The sequence below is a fragment of the Oncorhynchus tshawytscha genome, linkage group LG18, assembly GCF_018296145.1.
Source record: "Oncorhynchus tshawytscha isolate Ot180627B linkage group LG18, Otsh_v2.0, whole genome shotgun sequence".
In the NCBI taxonomy this organism is placed as follows: domain Eukaryota; kingdom Metazoa; phylum Chordata; class Actinopteri; order Salmoniformes; family Salmonidae; genus Oncorhynchus; species Oncorhynchus tshawytscha.
The window spans coordinates 3,920,583-3,940,117 of record NC_056446.1 but is presented as its reverse complement, the minus strand read 5'-3'; positions in this window follow the sequence as shown (position 1 = coordinate 3,940,117).

The following is a 19,535-nucleotide window of genomic DNA, read 5'->3' as shown; positions in this document are numbered from 1 at the left end:
ATATGTTCTGCCCCTGAACAGGGCACTTAACCCATTGATTCTAGGCAGTCATTGTCAATAAGAATTTGTTCTTAACTGACTTGCCTAGTTAAATAAAAAGTGGACTAGAGTTCTTGAAGCTAGTGAGTTTTCGCACTCTATAAAGAAAAATTTGAAAGAAATACGTCTTCTTAATTGTTGACAGCCAGTAGACGCCATGTTTATATTTGTGAAGGTGAAGCATTGTATTTGTTTATAATGTGAAATGGAAGTTGTTTTCTGTTGGTGGTGAGCAAACTCGTCCATCAAAAATCTAGGATATATTTGTTGTCTTAAAGGGGAAGGTTTTACAGGCTTTGGTTTTTCCATTTATGTTTTGAGGTTGGACTTTAGCACGTATAGCTCGTTAGCACGTATAGCTCGTTAGCACGTAGGATGCACTTATTGGTGTCACCTCGTTAGTCAGTATGTGTTACACCTGTGCTGGCTTGTCAATCTCATTAGTGGGAAGGTGTTTCACCTGAGCTGGTCCAGGTTCTATTTAAGAGTGTCTGGTCCAGTGCTCCAGTTGTCTTGATAGATGTGGAGAGTCAACACCTTTAGTTGCTCCACCTTTCTGGTTTAAGATGTTTTCATTTTAGGTTGAAGCTTCTTTCTGAAGAGAGCTTTTTTTTTAAGAAAAATGAATACAAACAAGCAAACCTGGTCGGTTCCGGGGATTGGTATAGCAAATACCGTAAGATTTTCATGGACTGAAAAGGAGATGGAACCTTGGGGCAGGGAAACTTTTGGAAGGACTATATTGATGGGATGCCTCAGGATAGAGGTGAAGGAAGTACTCTGCCTTCAAGGGAACCCGAATGAGAAGGCTTTCGATGTGACGTTTCACAAAGAGGAGAAACATGATGATATATTGAAGATGGCAAAGGAAGCGGAGAAAACGGGACCCCTGTGCCATTATGCGGTGACCAGCCTGGCGAAGAACAACTTCAGGGTGGTCACCGTAACCATGTACAATCCGCATGTGAAAGATGAAGAGGTGAGGGCCTTTCTGGGGAGGTACATGGACAATGTCTCCTCAGCGAGGTACCTCAGGGACTCCCTGGGTTTCTGGAATGGGAGGAGAGGGTTCCAGGCGTTACTCAGGGAGTCCCCGAAGAGTGTGGATGGCTACCTCCATCCTCCGGCGATGTTCTCCCTGGGGGCTGACAGGGGAACACTCTACTATGCACGTCAGCCCCGTTCTGCAGGCGTTGTATGGCCTACGGCCATATCCTGGCCTCGTGCAGCGCCAAGAAATGTCGTTTTTGTGGGTCGGAAGAGCACGAGGCCAAGGAGTGTGACGAGCCCAAGGCTTGCCACGGGTGTGGCTCGAAAGTACACCTGTGGCGTGATTGCCCGGCTCGTCACAGGTCATACGCGTCTGCAGCTGGGGGGGTGCGGGGGATGGGGGGAGGAAAGAGAGGACGCATGCGGATTGTACGGATGGCACAGGGGAAAGGACGGAGAAGGACGAAGAAGGGAAGAAGGAAGAGGCGAAAAGAAAGAGGAGAGAAGATGGAAAGAAGGAAGAAGAAGGAGAGATTAAAAAGAAGGTGGAAGAACGTTGAGGAGAAGAGGGAGAAGGGGACAGTGGTACGAGAAGGAGTGGAAGAAGGAACGGGGACAGTGACGGAGAAGGAGGGAGGAGTGGAGTTGGGAGGGGAGGGGGTGGGAGGGGGGAGATGGGGGAAGGAGTGGGGGACAGCCTGCCAGGCTTCCTCGAGGTCGAAATGAGGGATTTGGTGGAGGAGTTAGCGGGGATGGGACGTTGTGTCTCCCCGCTACCTCCTTCACCAAAGAAGAAAGGGATGAAGAGGGGGAGCTTGGCAGGAAGTGAGAGGGAGGGGGCTGTGGAGGGGAGGGGAGGGCTAAGAGAGTGGCGGGGGGGGAGGGGAGGGTAATTTGTCCTCCCGGTTTGCCTCAGCCCCTTGCATTTTAGTGGATGACTCCAGTGAGGGGTCGGTGGGCTGTTTGCTAGAGGGATCCCAACTCCTGTTTGAGGAGATGGGGTCCCCTACATGCAGCCCCGAGGCAAACAGGGAGGGGGGGATGGTGGGTGGGGAGGGAGGACCCAACACACTGCCTGGGTCATGGGTTGGGATGGAGGACGGGGGGGCGTCAGGAGAGGAGAGGACGTCCCCGCCGGTGGAGATGGACCAGGGGAGCATCGGGTGAGTCTCCTGTTTTTTTTTGGTTTTTGGGGGTTTTATTTGTTGTTAATAATTAAATGAATAGTTCTGTTTCTTTTTTTAGTCTAAATGTTAGGGGGTTAAGGAATAATGTTAAAAGGAGGGCGGTTTTTTGTTATTTAGAGGGTGTGGGGTTTGATTTCTGTTTTTTACAGGAGGTTCACCTGAGGGATGGTGGGGATGTGTGTAGATTTAAGAGGGAGTGGGATAAGGGGGAATCTTTTTGGGGCATAGGAGGGGTGCACTCAACAGGAGTAGGGTTTTTGTGTGGGCATAGAGAGGTTAAAATAGAGAACACTTTTGTAATAATGCAGGGTAGAGTTTTGGGGATAGATGTTAAGTTTAGAGAAGCTAGATATAGGTTAATTGGGGTGTATGGGCCACAGGTGGCGGCAGACAGGAGGGAGATGGTGGACTGTCTGGCGCCCCTGTGTGTTACAAACAGGCACTTGGTGATAGGAGGAGACTTTAATATAGATTTAGGGGTAGGCGGTGATAGCAGTGCAGGTGCCATCTCTGGGCTAATGGCTTGCCATGGTCTGGTTGATGGTGGCCTGCACACTAATCCGGCAATGGTCGGTCCTACATGGCGCAACTCCAGGGGGGTTTCGCGGAGGCTCGACTACATTTTTGTATCCAGGTCTTTGGGTCAGTTGTCTGGGCGGCTGTTGCCTGTTTTCTTCACGGATCACGACGGGGTGTTCCTGCAGGTGGGGTCGCCAGTCTGCTTCTTCGGTAGGGGGTACTGGAAGTTAGATCGGGATATACTGGAGGAGCAGGCTTTCGTTGACGCATTTTTTTTGTTTCTTTCGGAGGCTTGATGGCCTCCGGTCCATGTTCGAGGGGGTGTTAGAGTGGTGGGATTTAGTTAAGGTGAGGATTAGGGCTTTTATAATAGGATATTGTAGAAGGAAAAAAAGGGAGGAAAGGAGGGAGGTGGATCGTATCCAAAGGTTAATTGAACTCGAGTACGAGGCAGGCAACCTCGGCGGGTCGATTGACTGGGAGAGATTCGCAGCCCTAAAGGCGCAGCTCAGGGAGCTGCAGGAGCAGAAGGCTCGAGCTTTCCTGGAGCGTGCGCATAGTGGCTTTCTAGAACATAATGAGTCTTGTTCCGCTATGTTCTTTAAGTCGGTTAGGGCCAGGCAGAGTAGGAAGGTAATGCATGGACTTAGGGAAGAAAATGGTAGTATAGTAAGTAAACCAGAGGAAATGGTCAGGGTGACAACTGATCATTTCCAAGGTTTATTTAAGGAAAGGGAAATAGATGTAGAGCAGGGAAACGTGTTTTTAGAACACTTGTCCCGGCGGTTGCCAGAGGACATTAGAGACGTGATGGAGGCCCAGATCTCACTAGAAGAGGTTGAGAGCGCTCTTAGGAGGATGGGAAAAGGGAAGGTGCCTGGGATGGATGGGCTGCCGGCTGAGTTTTACCTCAAGTTTTGGGGTATACTTGGACCAGTGGTTCTCGAAGTCTTGAAGGCCATCCTTGAGACGGGGTCCCGGGGGGATCAATGGCTGTTGGTGTGCTGTCACTTCTTTATAAGAAGGGGGAAGCAACTGACCTTGGCAACTGGCGGCCATTGACCATGCTGTGCGTAGATTACAAGATTCTTGCAAAGGTTTTAGCAGACCGGTTGCGCACAGCCCTTCCCTACGTCGTCCACGAGGATCAGACGTGCGGGGTAGAGGGCCGCTCTATAAGATGGAACCTACAGTTGATCAGGGATTCCATCGCTTGGGTTGAAGATAGAGGGCTGCCTTTAATGGTAGCAGCGCTAGATCAGGCGAAAGCTTTTGATCGCGTGAATAGATCTTTTCTATTCAGGGTGAAGTTTATAGGATGGATCCGTACTTTATATGTCGGAGCGGGGTGTCGAGTTAGTGTAAATAGTCACTTAGCTGACGTTTTTGACCTCTCGTCTGGGGTCAGGCAGGGATGCCCACTCTCGGCTCTCCTCTTCGTTCTGTACATGGAGCCTCTGGGGGCTGCCATTAGGGCAGACACAGGGGTGGAAGGCTTGTTGATCCCTGGAAGTGGTGGGCTGCGTGTTAAGATGACGCAGTACGCCGACGACACTTCCTTGCTGTTGTGCAAGGACTCGTGCCTGACAAGGTCCCTTGCCATCTTTGGGGATTTCACCCGAGCGTCGGGAGCAGTTCTGAACCATGCAAAGTCTTCCGTCAAGTTTTTCGGAAGATGGCGCGGTAGAACGGATGTGCCTGGGGGGTTATCTCTCTGTGAAGGGGCCCTGAGGATTCTCGGGGTTCATTTTGAGACCTCCGGCTCAGCGACGGTAAACTGGAACATGCGTATCACAGTGGTACAGAGGAAGCTAGCAATGTGGAAGGCTAGGTATTTGTCTTTTATGGGCAAAGTCCTGGTCCTAAAGGTGGATGTGTTGCCGTCTCTTTCGTATTTGGCATACATCTACCCATTGCCGGCTTGTCTGAGGAGGCCTCTAGTGAGGCTTGTGTTTCAGTTTATGTGGAGTGGCAGGTGCGAGTGGGTCGCCAGGGCACGCATGATCTGTCCCATCGGGGAGGGAGGTAGGGGGGTACCACATTTCCCCCTCAAGCTGGACGGCATTTTTGTTTCTTTCTTGTTAGCGGAGCTTGCTCAGCCAGTGATACACCCGTCCGGTTACCTCCTGCGGGTGTTCTTCTCGTATCAGGCGAGAAGCGTAATGGTGTGGTCTAACACGGGTCCTCGGGCGGAACAGCTGCCGTGGCACTTTGGTCATGCGGCCAAGTGGCTGCGTGCGCACCCCGAGGTTGAAGTTGCCCGAGTAGGTTTAGACCACAGGCACCTGTACGAGGAGGTCAGGCAGGCAGGGAGTCCTGCGCCCGTAGCGGGCATCTCGTCAGTGGTCTGGGAGGGAGTGCAGGCGCGGGGCCTGGACAACGGGCTCAAGGACCTGAATTGGTTGAGCCTTCATAAGCGTTTGCCGGTACTTTCCATCTTGTACCGGTATAGTTTGGTGCGATCCCCCACCTGTCCAAGATCTGCTTGTGGCAGGGAGGAGACTGTGCGCCATGCCTTCTGGGACTGTGCCTTTGCCGGACTAGTATGGGCTAGGGCACGGGTGATGCTAGGTGTGGTTAGGAGTGATTTTGTTTTGACATGGGCTAGGCTAGAGAGAGGCGTAGGGAGAGCAAAGGGAACGGATAGGGACAGGTTTCTGCTCTGGCTTCTCATGAGTCTCTTTAAAAAGGGACTGTGGGAAGCCAGGAAGAATTTAGTCAAGACAGGGAGAGATTGGGGGGTGGAAGGGATAGTGAGAAGGGTCTAAGGTGATTTGAGGGGGAGGATGAAGAGGGAGGAGAGGAAGTGGGGGAAGCATGCGGCATGGGAGAGGTGGAAAGGGGGTTTAGGGCTGGGAGTGTTAGAGTGAGTTTGGTAAGGGGATAGATTAGGGAAGGGGAGATAGGGAAAGGGTTAGGTATTGGTTAGGTATGACGGGGAGGGACGATGCTCCCCTGAGGTTTGTTTTTGTTTGATGTTTTTGTAAATAGAATTTTATTAAGAATGAATGAGAATTATGATTTTGTAATAGTATGAATGGTTTTGATTGTAATAAATTATTTTAACCACCTTTCTGGTTTACTTCCTGTCTTTAAGTTTGGTGTGGGTTTTTCTTTTGTTTTCCTCTTCTTGGGCAGATTTAGTGGGTCTCATGGTGGGTGTCCTTTAGGTCCCAGTTGTTGTTACTAGTCAATTTTCAGTGGACACCCACATAGTGTCTTTCAGAACCCCTCCTAAAAAACAAGCTTATTATTTTGGGTTGGATTTTACATCCGATTAATATTTTAATCAATGGAATTTCCTTAGGGTGCTCATTAGTCTTTCAGTTGTTAGTCTTCTGTTTGTGGTGTACTAAATATTTGTTTATTACATTGTCTTTTATTTGTTGTTTTTTCTGTGAAGCCATTGTTTTAAATCCATGTCTGAAATGTGCTGTATAAATAAAGCTTCACCTTCATTTAACCAGGTAGGCCAGTTGACAGCAAGTTCTAATTTTCACCTGCGACCTGGCCAAGATAAAGCAAAGCAGTGCGACAAAAACAACAGAGAGTTACACATGGGATGAAGAAAAGTACAGACAATAACACAACAGAAAAACCTATATACAGTGTGTACAAATGGAGTAAGGTGTCACGGCTGATTTCCTCCTCTTCGTCTGAAGAAGCAGGGATCGGACCAAAATGCAGCGTGGTAAGTGTCCATAGTAGATTTTAATGAATAAACCGAAACAGTACAAAACAATAAACGAACCGTGAAAAAAACGAAACAGTACCGTGTGGTGAAACAAACACAGACACGGAAACAATCACCCACAAAGTACCCACAGAATATGGCTGCCTAAATATGGTTTCCAATAAGAGACAACGATAGACAGCTGCCTCTAATTGAGAACCAATCTAGGCAACCATAGACATACAATATACCTAGAAAGGACACAGCCCCATAAACATACAAAACCCCTAGACAAGCCCAAACACATACATCACCCATGTCACACCCTGACCTGACCAAAATAACAAGGAAAACAAAGAATACTAAGGTCCCCCCTCCCTCCCAAAGGTGCGGACTCCCGACTGCCGCACACCTGGATGAGTGTTTCAGACAGATAAACCTATAAGGGAGGGTCTGGGTGGGACGTCTGTCCATGGTGGAGGCTCTGGCGCAGGACGTGGACCCACCACACCATAGTCTTTGTCCCCTTTAGTCTCTTAGTAGGAACGGCGACCCTCGCTGTCAACCTAGGCATGGCTACCCTGTCTAAATGGCCCCACTGGACTGTGGGGGCAGCTCGGGACTGTCTGGGGCAACTAGAACTGAGGGGCAGCTCGGGACTGAGAGGCAGCTCGGGACTGAAGGGCAGCTCGGGACTGAGGGGCAGCTCCGGACTGAGGGGCAACTCCGGACTGAGGGGCCGCTCCGGACTGAGGGGCAGCTCCGGACTAAAGGGCAGCTCGGGACTGAGGGGCAGCTCAGGACTAAGAGGTAGCTCAGGACTGAAGGGCAGCTCCGGACTGAAGGGCAGCTCCGGACTGGCTGACGACTCTGGAAGATCCTGGCTGACTGGCGGCTCTGGCAGATCCTGGTTGACTGGCGGATCTGCCGGATCCTGGCTGACTGGCGGATCCTGGCTGACTTGCGGCTCTGGCGGATCCTGGCTGACTGGCGGCGCTGGTGGCTCCTTGCAGATTGGTGGCTCTGGCGGCTCCTTGCAGACTGGCGGCTCCTTGCAGACTGGCGGCTCTGGCGGCTCTAGCAGCTCTGGACAGGCGGGAGACTCTAGCAGCTCTGGACAGGCGGGAGACTCTAGCAGCTCTGGACAGGCGGGAGACTCTAGCAGCTCTGGACAGGCGGGAGACTCTAGCAGCTCTGGACAGATAGGAGAATCTAGCAGCTCTGGAGAGACGGGAGAATCTGACGGCGCTGGAGAGGAGGAAGGCTCTAGCAGCGATGGACAGGCGAGGCGCACTGTAGGCCTGGTGCGTGGTGCCGGCGCTGGTGGCACTGGGCCGAGGACACGCACCTCAGGGCGATTGCGGGGAGGAGGAACAGGGAGTACTGGGCTCTGGACAAGCACAGGAAGCCTGGTGCGGGGGGCTGCCACCGGAGGGCTGATGCGTGTAGGTGGCACTGGATAGACCGGCGCACTGGAGCTCTTGAGCACCGAGCCTGATCAACCTTACCTAGTTGAATGCCCCCGGTCTCCCTGCCAGTGCTGCGAGGTGGAATAGCCCACACTGGGCTGTGCTGGCGAACCGGGGTCACCATGTGTACGGCTGGTGCCATGTATGCCGGCCCAAGGAGACGCACTGGAGACCAGATGCGTAGAGCCGGCTTCATGGCACCTGGCTCGATGCCCACTCTAGCCCGGCCGATACGAGGAGCGGGTATGTACCGCACCGGGCTATGCACCCGCACTGGGGACACCGTGCGCTCCACAGCATAACACGGTGCCTGCCCGGTCTCTCTCACCCTCTGGTAAGCACAGGCAGTTGGCGCAGGTCTCCTACCTGGCTTCGCCATACTCCCTGTGTGCCTCCACCCCCAAGAAATCTTTGGGGCTGCCTCTCGGGCTTCCAGCCTTGCTTCTGTGCTCCCTCTTCAAACCGCCGCCTCTCCTCCTAGGAACGGCGACCCTCGCCATCAAGCTAGGATTGGCTACCCTACTAAATGGCCCCACTGGAAAGGAAACAGCCCCATAAACATACAAAATCCCTATACAAGACAAAAAACACATACATCACCCATGTCACACCCTGACCTAACCAAAATAACAAGGAAAACAAAGAATACTAAGGTCAGGGTGTGACATAAGGAGGTAAGGCAATAAATAGGCCATAGTGGCGAAATAATTACAATTGAGCAATTAAAAACTGGAGTGATAGATGTGCAAGTAGAGATACTGGGGTGCAAAGGAGCAAAAATAAATAACAATACGGGGATGAGGTAGTTGGGTGTGGCAATTTACAGATGGGCTGTGTAGAGGTGCAATCGTCGGTAAGCTGCTCTGACAGCTGATGCTTAAAGTTAGTGAGGGATATATATGAACCCAATTGCTGACCAATCGAAACACTCTTGGTCTCTCTTTGCATGAAAATCAGTATCAATCCCATGTCAAAGGATAAACTACTGAAAACAGAAACAAACAAATGGATCAAGCAGATCAATCCCACTTTTCCAGCATGCTGAAGGCGTGGCAGAGTGGTAAACACCACCCTCGGCTCTTACCAGGGGCTTGAGGTGATCTCCCACAGCTGTGCTTATGTCATGTTCTGTGGCCTTGCCGTTCGATTTCGTGACTGCACCTGCAACACAGAAATAAACACATTTAGTCATATTATATAAAACACTCAAAGTAATGGATATGGGGCATCTATGGCCTCAGTTACACCTGGCACCTAAATGTGACTTCTGTCATATGATCACTCCAAGCTGCATTAGGTTCAGATCTACCAGGATGGGCCTTTGACATAGTCTGGACGCAGTCAGGCCACCGAATATAAATAAGCAATATAAAGAGATGGGGTGAATGAGTGGGGAAAAGTACATTTGACACAAATTATCTTCATAATAACAAAGAACAAATGTGTGTGTCTGTAGTTTAAAAAATAGCATCCAATTATGCCAATCTGTATTTGGGGTTGTTTGAGAAGAATGTGATTGTCAGCCCTAACAATCCATTCTAGCACTTCACCAGGCACTGAAAAATACTTAATTGATGACGTGTTCCTTCTATTCCAGAGGACAGCAGAGGAACTTCATCGATTCCACTCCTTCATCAATACAAGCAGTGACCATCTGAAATTCACCCTCAACTTTGATGAGCATGATACAAGTTATCAGGACATTTTCATTAAGAGGGGGGGGGTGGCTTTAGCACAAGCCTATACAGGAAGCCGACGAACAGGAATTCCTTGTTACGAGCAGACAGCTTCCACCCTACACTCCTAGAAAATAGTCTCTCCATTAGCCAATACAGTCGCATACACAGGATTTGTAGTACACAGAGTGACTATGACAAACATGCCGACTGTCTGGATGAGCGTTTCAGACAGCGGGGTTACCCAGAGGAATAGCTGTTAGGAATTGTATTAATAATGACTAAACAATATCTACATTTTAAATAGAACTATAACTAATGAAACTTATACTCTGTTTTATTATATCTTATTAATAATATTAATTCATAAGGGATGGATTGTGGAGCATGAGACAGGGGGTAATTAAATAAAATAAATACCATTCCAGCCAGGTTGGAGAAGACTGGAATTGTGGGTTTTTAAGTAAGCAGAAAGGGTCTCGTTAACCTATGGTTGAACCGACTCAACTTGGCTCTGGGATGTTTAGATAAGGCAGTATGTGTTTTCTTAGGTTTTCCATTAGCTGGAACTGTCTGCTGATTGGTGATGGATGAAAACTTCAGAAGTTTTATCTTGATTTAACTGTGTGTCTGGAGTGAGAGAGCGAAGGGGTGAGAATAAACTTTTAAACTTTTGTTGGGTCCTGGTTGATATGAGGAAAAACGTTTAATAACCTATGACGTCATATTTTGCATATAAACTGTTGTTCGTGGTTACATGGGAGCGCGCTCCGAGAATAAATACTATTATCTCATTTTGATAAGACTGGTCTCTGTCTATTTTATGCAAATAGGAATCTTACAGATTCAGTGGGTTACTCAGAGGACTGTCTGGATGAGTGTTTATGACAAATAGGAACTGTCTGGATGAGTGTTATAAAATAGGGTTACTCAGAGATACTGTCTGGATGTAAGTGTTAATAGAAGTATGAAATTCCAGAGGACTGTCTGGATGAGTGTTTCAGACAGTGGGGTTACCAGAGGACTGTCTGGATGAGTGTTTCAGACAGTGGGGTTACCCAGAGGACTGTCTGGATGAGTGTTTCAGACAGTGGGGTTACCCAGAGGACTGTCTGGATGAGTGTTTCAGACAGTGGGGTTACCCAGAGGACTGTCTGGATGAGTGTTTCAGACAGTGGGGTTACCCAGAGGACTGTCTGGATGAGTGTTTCAGACAGTGGGGTTACCCAGAGGACTGTCTGGATGAGTGTTTCAGACAGTGGGGTTACCCAGAGGACTGTCTGGATGAGTGTTTCAGACAGTGGGGTTACCCAGAGGACTGTCTGGATGAGTGTTTCAGACAGTGGGGTTACTCAGAGGACTGTCTGGATGAGTGTTTCAGACAGTGGGGTTACTCAGAGGACTGTCTGGATGAGTGTTTCAGACAGTGGGGTTACTCAGAGGACTGTCTGGATGAGTGTTTCAGACAGTGGGGTTACTCAGAGGACTGTCTGGATGAGTGTTTCAGACAGTGGGGTTACTCAGAGGACTGTCTGGATGAGTGTTTCAGACAGTGGGGTTACTCAGAGGACTGTCTGGATGAGTGTTTCAGACAGTGGGGTTACTCAGAGGACTGTCTGGATGAGTGTTTCAGACAGTGGGGTTACTCAGAGGACTGTCTGGATGAGTGTTTCAGACAGTGGGGTTACCCAGAGGACTGTCTGGATGAGTGTTTCAGACAGCTGGGAGGTTACCCAGAGGACTGTCTGGATGAGTGTTTCAGACAGTGGGGTTACTCAGAGGACTGTCTGGATGAGTGTTTCAGACAGTGGGGTTACTCAGAGGACTGTCTGGATGAGTGTTTCAGACAGTGGGGTTACTCAGAGGACTGTCTGGATGAGTGTTTCAGACAGTGGGGTTACCCAGAGGACTGTCTGGATGAGTGTTTCAGACAGTGGGGTTACCCAGAGGACTGTCTGGATGAGTGTTTCAGACAGTGGGGTTACTCAGAGGACTGTCTGGATGAGTGTTTCAGACAGTGGGGTTACTCAGAGGACTGTCTGGATGAGTGTTTCAGACAGTGGGGTTACCCAGAGGACTGTCTGGATGAGTGTTTCAGACAGTGGGGTTACTCAGAGGACTGTCTGGATGAGTGTTTCAGACAGTGGGGTTACCCAGAGGACTGTCTGGATGAGTGTTATAGACAGGGGGGTTACCCAGAGGACTGTCTGGATGAGTGTTTCAGACAGTGGGGTTACCAGAGGACTGTCTGGATGAGTGTTTCAGACAGTGGGGTTACCAGAGGACTGTCTGGATGAGTGTTTCAGACAGTGGGGTTACCAGAGGACTGTCTGGGAGTGTTTCAGACAGTGGGGTTACCAGAGGACTGTCTGGATGTCTGGATGAGTGTTTCAGACAGCGGGGTTACCAAGAGGACTGTCTGGATGAGTGTTTCAGACAGCAAGGTTACCCAGAGGACTGTCTGGATGAGTGTTTCAGACAGTGGGGTTACCCAGAGGACTGTCTGGATGAGTGTTTCAGACAGTGGGGTTACCCAGAGGACTGTCTGGATGAGTGTTTCAGACAGTGGGGTTACCCAGAGGACTGTCTGGATGAGTGTTTCAGACAGTGGGGTTACCCAGAGGACTGTCTGGATGAGTGTTTCTTCTTGTTTTTACAATTTACGGATAGCCAGGGGTACACTTCAACACTCAGACATAATTTACAAACGATGCATTTATGTTTAGTGAGTCAGCCAGATCAGAGGCAGTAGGGATGATCAGAGATGTTCTCTTGATAAGTACGTGAATTGGACCATTTTCCTGTCCTGCAAAGCATTCTAAATGTAACAAGTAATTTGGGTTGACTGGGAAAATATATGACGTAAAAAATACAATATTGTATATTTTAGGAATGTAGTACAGTAAAAGATGTCCCAAAAAATTCAGAGTTCAAGTAACAGACACATCTCAACATCAACTGTTCAGAGGAGACTGTGTGAATCAGGCCTTTTTGGTCAAATTGCTACAAAGAAACCACTACTAAAAGACACCAATTATAAGATGAGACTTGCTTGGGCCAAGAAACACAAGCAATGGACATTAGACTGGTGGATATCTGTCTGGTCTGATGAGTCAAAATTTGAGAGTTTGGTTCTAATCACTGTGTCTTTGTGAGATGCAGAGTAGCTGAATGGATGATCGCAACATGTGTGGTTCCCACCGTGAAGCATGGAGGAGGAGGTGTGATGGTGTGGGGGTGCTTTGCTGGTGAAATTGTCTGTGATTCATTTACAATTCAAGGCACACATACCAGCATGGCTACCACAGCATTCTGAAGTAATACGCCATCCCATCTGGTTTGCATTGTTTTTCAACAGGACAATGACCCAAAACACACCTCCTGGCTGTGTAAGGACTATTTGACCAAGAAGGAGAGTGATGGAGTGATGCATCAGATGACCTGGCCTCCACAATCACCCGACCTCAACCAATTGAGATGGTTTGGGATGAGTTGGACCGCAGAGTGAAGGAAAAGCTGCCATATGTGGGAACTCCTTCAAGACTGTTGGAAAAGCATTCCAGGTGAAGCTGGTTGAGAGAATGCCATGAGTGTGCAAAGCTGTCATCAAGGCAAAGGGTGGCTACTGAAGAATCTAAAATATATTTAGAGTTGTTTACCACTTTTTTTGGTTACTACATGATTCCATATGTGTTTTCATAGTTTTCATGTCTTTACTATTATTCTACAATGTAGAAATAAAAAATTTAAAAATACCAATAACCCTTGAATGAGTAGGTTTGTCCAAACTTTTGACTGGTACTGTATATCTCATTAATGTTTTTGCATTCAGTTACAAAAAGTAACTTTCTTACTACCTCTTCCAAAGTTAAACATGTAAGATTTTTTAAATCAAAAGGGATACTGTCAAAAATGCATTGAATTCAAATGGATTTACCCAGCCTACAAAGCACTACAGCCACTCTGTGATGACCAGTTCTGCTCTTTTATTGAGGGATCTAGTCTAGATTAAACCAAATAGGAAGACAGTTTTATCATGTGGAGGTTTCATTTAGGTCTCTGTTTAACTAGATACTGTTTGTCTTTGGCAGGAGAGAGACCAGACTCTCACTATGACAGCAGGAAGAGTCCTTCAGGGAAACCAGGCCCAGAGACGCACAAACCAGCGAGACAACACCACTGCTCCCAAAGGTGAAAAGACTTTTCACTGGTTAGGGAACCTAAAAAGCCATGAGAGGACACACACTGGAGAAAAGCCTTTCCAATGTTCCCAGTGTGGAAAGAGTTTCGCCGTGTTAGCTAACCTGAAAAGGCACGAGAGAATACACACAGGAGAAAAGCCTTATCACTGTTCCCACTGTGGAATGAGTTTTATTCAGGATGGTGACCTAAAAGCTCACGAGAGAATACACACAGGAGAAAAGCCTTATCACTGTTCCCACTGTGGAATGAGTTTTATTCAGGATGGTGACCTAAAAGCTCACGAGAGAATACACACAGGAGAAAAGCCATTCCAATGTTTACAATGTGAAAAGGGTTTTACTCAGATAGGGCACCTAAAAAAGCATGAGAAAATACACACAGGAGAAAAGCCTTACCAATGTTCCCAGTGTGAAAAGAGTTTTACCGGGTTAACTAACCTGAAAAAGAATGCGAGGATACACACAGGAGAAAAGCCTTTCCAATGTTCCGAGTGTGGAAAGAGTTTTACGAGGATAGGAAACCTTAAAAAGCATGCGAGAATACACACAGGAGAAAAGCCTTTCCTATGTTCCCAGTGTGAAAAGAGTTTTACTCAGATAGGGCACCTAAAAAAGCATGAGAGAATACACACAGGAGAAAAGCCTTACCAATATTCCCAAGGTGTGTCACACCCTGACCTTAGTATTCCTTTTTTTCCTTGTTATTTTGGTTAGGTCAGGGTGTGACATGGGTGTTGTATGTGTTTTTGACTTGTCTAGGGGTTTTGTATGTTTATGGGGCTGTTTCCTTTCTAGGTATATGGTCCGATCCCTCTTCAGATGAAGAGGAGGAAATCAGCCATGACAGAATCACCCACCAAAACAGGACCAAGCAGCGTGGTGACAGGCAGCGGCAGGAGGAGCAGCGCAATCAGGACTATTGGACTTGGGAGGAGATACTGGACGGAGATGGACCCTGGACGCAGCCGGGGGAATATCGCCACCCCAAGGCAGAGTTGGAGGCAGCCAAAGCGGAGAGACGGCGGTTTGAAGAGGCAGCACGGAAGCAAGGCTGGAAGCCGGGGAGGCAGACCCAAAAATGTATTGGGGGTGACACACAGGGAGTATGGCGAAGCCAGGTAGGAGACCTGCGCCAACTTCCTGTGCTTACCGGAGGGCGAGTGAGACCGGGCAGGCACCGTGTTATGCTGTGGAGCGCACGGTGTCCCCAGTGCAGGTGCATAGCCCGGTGCGGTACATACCAGCTCCTCGTATCGGCCGGGCTAGAGTGGGCATCGAGCCAGGTGTCATGAAGCCGGCTCTACGCATCTGGTCTCCAGTGTGTCTCCTTGGGTCGGCATACATGGCACCAGCCTTAAGCATGGTGTCCCCGGTTCGCCAGCACAGCCCATTGCGGGCTATTCCACCTCGCCGCACTGGCAGGGCCACCGGGAGCATTCAACTAGGTAAGGTTGGGCAGGCTCGGTGCCCAAGAGCTTCAGGGCGCCTGCACGGTCCGGTCTATCCAGTGCCACCTACACACACCAGCCCTCCGGTGGCAGCCCCCCGGAACAGGCTTCCTGTGCGTGTCCAGAGCCCAGTACTCCCTGTTCCTCTTCCCCGCACTCGCCCTGAGATGCGTGTCCTCGGCCCAGTACCACCAGCGCCGGCACCACGCACCAGGCCTAGAGTGTGCCTCGCCTGTCCAGCGCTGCTAGAGCCTTCCTCCTCTCCAGCGCCGTCAGATTCTCCCGTCTCTCCAGAGCTGCTAGATTCTCCTATCTGTCCAGAGCTGCTAGAGTCTCCCGTCTGTCCAGAGCTGCTAGAGTCTCCCGCCTGTCCAGAGCTGCTAGAGTCTCCCGCCTGTCCAGAGCTGCTAGAGTTTCCCGCCTGTCCAGAGCTGCTAGAGTCTCCCACCTGTCCAGAGTTGCTAGAGCCGGCAGTCTGCAAGGAGCCGCCAGAGCCGCCAGCCTGCAAGGAGCCGCCAGAGCCACCAGTCGTCAAGGAGCCGCCAGAGCCGGCAGTCTGCAAGGAGCCGCCAGAGCCGCCAGTCAGCCAGGATCCGCCAGAGCCGCCAGTCAGCCAGGATCCGCCAGAGCCGCCAGTCAGCCAGGATCCGCGAGAGCCGCCAGTCAGCCAGGATCCGCCAGAGCTGCCAGTCAGCCAGGATCCTCCAGAGCCGCCAGTCAGCCAGGATCTGCCAGACTCGCCAGTCAGCCAGGATCTTCCAGAGTCGTCAGCCAGTCAGGAGCTGCCTTTCAGTCCGGAGCTGCCATTCAGTCAGGAGCTACTCTTCAGTCCGGAGCTGCCCCTCAGTCCTGAGCTGCCCCTCAGTCCCGAGCTGCCCCTCAGTCTGGAGCTGCCCCTCAGTCCGGAGCTGCCCCTCAGTCCGGAGCTGCCCCTCAGTCCCGAGCTACCCCTCAGTCCAGTGGGGCCATTTAGTATGGTAGCCAATCCTAGGTTGACGGCGAGGGTCGCCGTTCCTAGGAGGAGACTAAAGCGGACAAAGACTATGGTGTGGTTGGGTCCACGTCCAGCGCCAGAGCCGCCACCATGGACAGACGCCCACCCAGACCCTCCCCTATAGGTTTAGGTGTGCGGCCGGGAGTCCGCACCTTTGAGGGGAGTACTCTCACACCCTGACCTTAGTATTCTTTGTTTTCCTTGTTATTTTGGTTAGGTCAGGTTGTGACAAGGGTGATGTATGTGTTTTATTGGGAACCATATTTAGGCAGCCATATTCTGTGGGTACTTTGTGGGTGATTGTTTCCGTGTCTGTTTGTTTCACCACACGGTAATGTTTAGTTTTTTTCACGTTTCGTTTATTGTTTTGCACTGTTCAGACAAAGAGGAGGAAATCAGCCGTGACAGAATCACCCATCAAAACAGGACCAAGCAGCGTGGTGACAGGCAGCGGCAGGAGGAGCAGCGCAATCAGGACTATTGGACTTGGGAGGAGATACCTGATGGAGATGGACCCTGGACGCAGGCGGGGGAATATCGCCGCCCCAAGGCAGAGCTGGAGGCAGCCAAAGCGGAGAGGCGGCAGTTTGAAGAGGCAGCACGGAAGCAATCCTGGAAGCCCGAGATGCAGCCCCAAAAATGATAGCGGGAGACCGGACAGGCACCGTGTTATGCTGTGGAGTGCACGGTGTCCCCAGTGCGGGTGCATAGCCCAGTGCAGGACATACCAGCTCCTCGTATCAGCCGGGCTAGAGTGGGCATCGAGCCAGGTGCCATGAAGCCGGCTCTACGCATCTGGTCTCCAGTGCGTCTCCTTGGGCCGGCATACATGGCACCAGCCTTACGCATGTTGTCCCCGGTTCGCCAGCACAGCCCAGTGCGGGCCATTCCACCTTCCCGCACTGGCAGGGCGACCGGGAGCATTCAACTAGGTAAGGTTGGGCAGGCTCGGCTCGGCTCGGTGCTCAAGAGCTCCAGTCCTGAACTGCCCCTCAGTCCGGAGCTGCCCCTCAGTCCTGTTTCCTTTCTAGATATATTGTATGTCTATGGTTGCCTAGACTGGTTCTCAATTAGAGGCAGCTGTCTATCGTTCTCTCTGATTGGGAACCATATTTAGGCAGCCATATTCTGTGGGTACTTTGTGGGTGATTGTTTCCGTGTCTGTGTTTGTTTCACCACACGGTACTGTTTCGTTTTTTTCACGTTTCGTTTATTGTTTTGTACTGTTTCAGTTTATTCATTAAAATCTACTATGGACACTTACCACGCTGCATTTTGGTCCGATCCCTGCTACACCAGACGAAGAGGAGACGAAGAGGAGGAAAAGGAGACGAAGAGGAGGAAATCAGCCGTGACAGTGTGAAAAGAGTTTCACCGGGTTAACTAACCTGAAAAAGCATGAGAGGATACACACAGGAGAAAAGCCTTTCCAATGTTCCCAGTGTGGAAAGAGTTTTATTCATTTAGCGTACCTAAAAGCTCATGAGAGGATACACACAGGAGAAAAGCTTTTCCAATGTTCCCATTGTGAAAAGACTTTTACCATTTTAGTTAACCTGAAAAAACGTGAGAGAATACACACTGGAGAAAAGTCTTATCATTGTTCCCACTGTGGAATGAGTTTTATTCAGTTATGGGATCTACAAGCTCATGAGAGGATACACACCGGAGAATGCCTTTCCAATGCTCCCAGTGTTGATTTTCCTTTACCTGGTTAAGGAGCCTGAAGGTGCATAAGAAGACACACACCGAAAAAGCCCTGCCACTGCTCTCTCTCTGTATGGAAGGACATTTTCCGTCAGAGAACTTGAAATCACATGAGAGAATAGATTAATATCTATATGGTACCAAAAAATGTCTGTAGCATTGAAGGTCCCCAAGAACACAGTGGTCACCATCATTCTTTAATGGAAGAAGTTTGGAACCACCAAGACTCTTCCCAGAGCTGGCCACCCGGCCAAACTGAGCAATCGGCGGAGAAGGGCATTGGTCAGGGAGGTCACCAAAAACCCAATGGTCACTCTGACAGAGCTCTAGAGTTCCTCTGTGATGGGAGAACCTTCCAGGACAACCCTCTCTGCAGCACTCCACCAAGCAGGGCTTTATGGTAGAGTGGCCAGACGGAAGCCACTCCTAGGTGAAAGGCACATGACAGCCTGCTTGGAGTTTGCCAAAAGGCACCTAAAGGACTCTGACCATGAAAAACAAGATTCCCTGGTCTGATGAATCCAAGATTGAACTCTGGCCTGAATGCCAAGCGTCACATCTGGCGTAAACCTGGCACTTCATCAGGGTGTGGGGATGATTTTCAGTGGCAGGGACTGGGATACTAGTCAGGGTCGAGGCAAAGATGAACAGGCTCTGGCTTGGCCACTCAAGGACATTCAGAGAGATCCTTGACATTCAGAGAGATCCTTGATGAAAACCTGCTCCAGAGCGGTCAGGACCTCAGACTGGGGCAAAAGCTCACCTTCCAACAGGACAACGACCCTAAGCACACAGCCAAGACAACGCAGGAGTTGCTACGGGACAAGTCTTTGAATATCCTTGAGTGGCCAAGCCAGAGCCTGGACTTGAACCTGATTGAAGAACTGAAAATAGATGTGCAGCGACGCTCCCCATCCAACCTGACAAATCTTGAACAATGGGAGAAACTCCCCAAATACAGCTGTGCCAAGCTTGTAGGGTCATACTCCAGAAGATTCAAGGATGTAATCGCTGCCAAATCTGTTTCAACAAAGTACGTAGTAAATGGTCTGAATACTTATGTAGATTTTGTAGTTTACTTTAATAAATTAGCAAAAAAATCTAAAAACGTGTTTTTGGTTTGCCATTATGTGGTATTGTGTATAGATTGAGTATTTAAAAAAAAACTTTTTTTAGAATAAGGCTGTAACGTAACAAAATGTGGGAGAAGTGAAGGGGTTTGAATACTTTCCGAATGCACTGTGTTGTTACATCATGTAGGAGCAGTATAGACCCAGTCTGTTCATTATATAGATCTACATGATGTATTGTTACACCATGTAGGAGCAGTATAGACCTAGTCTGTTCATTACATACATCTATATGATGTATTGTTACACCAAAATAAAGGGAAATTATATTATTTTATACTAATACAATTGCTCAGAGAAAGATATATAGTTTAACATGTAATTCTCAAAAGCTAGGGGTCTGGATTATTGCCACCCATGTTTTCAATACTCCAGCACCCTCCCATTGAGAGGATAACGACACTCTAATGTTTTATGAGATTGGAGAAGGATGGGATCTTAGACCAAATCTCTCCAGGTCCTTGATTTATTTTGTCTGCGCTTGTGGACTGCCCTGTTCAA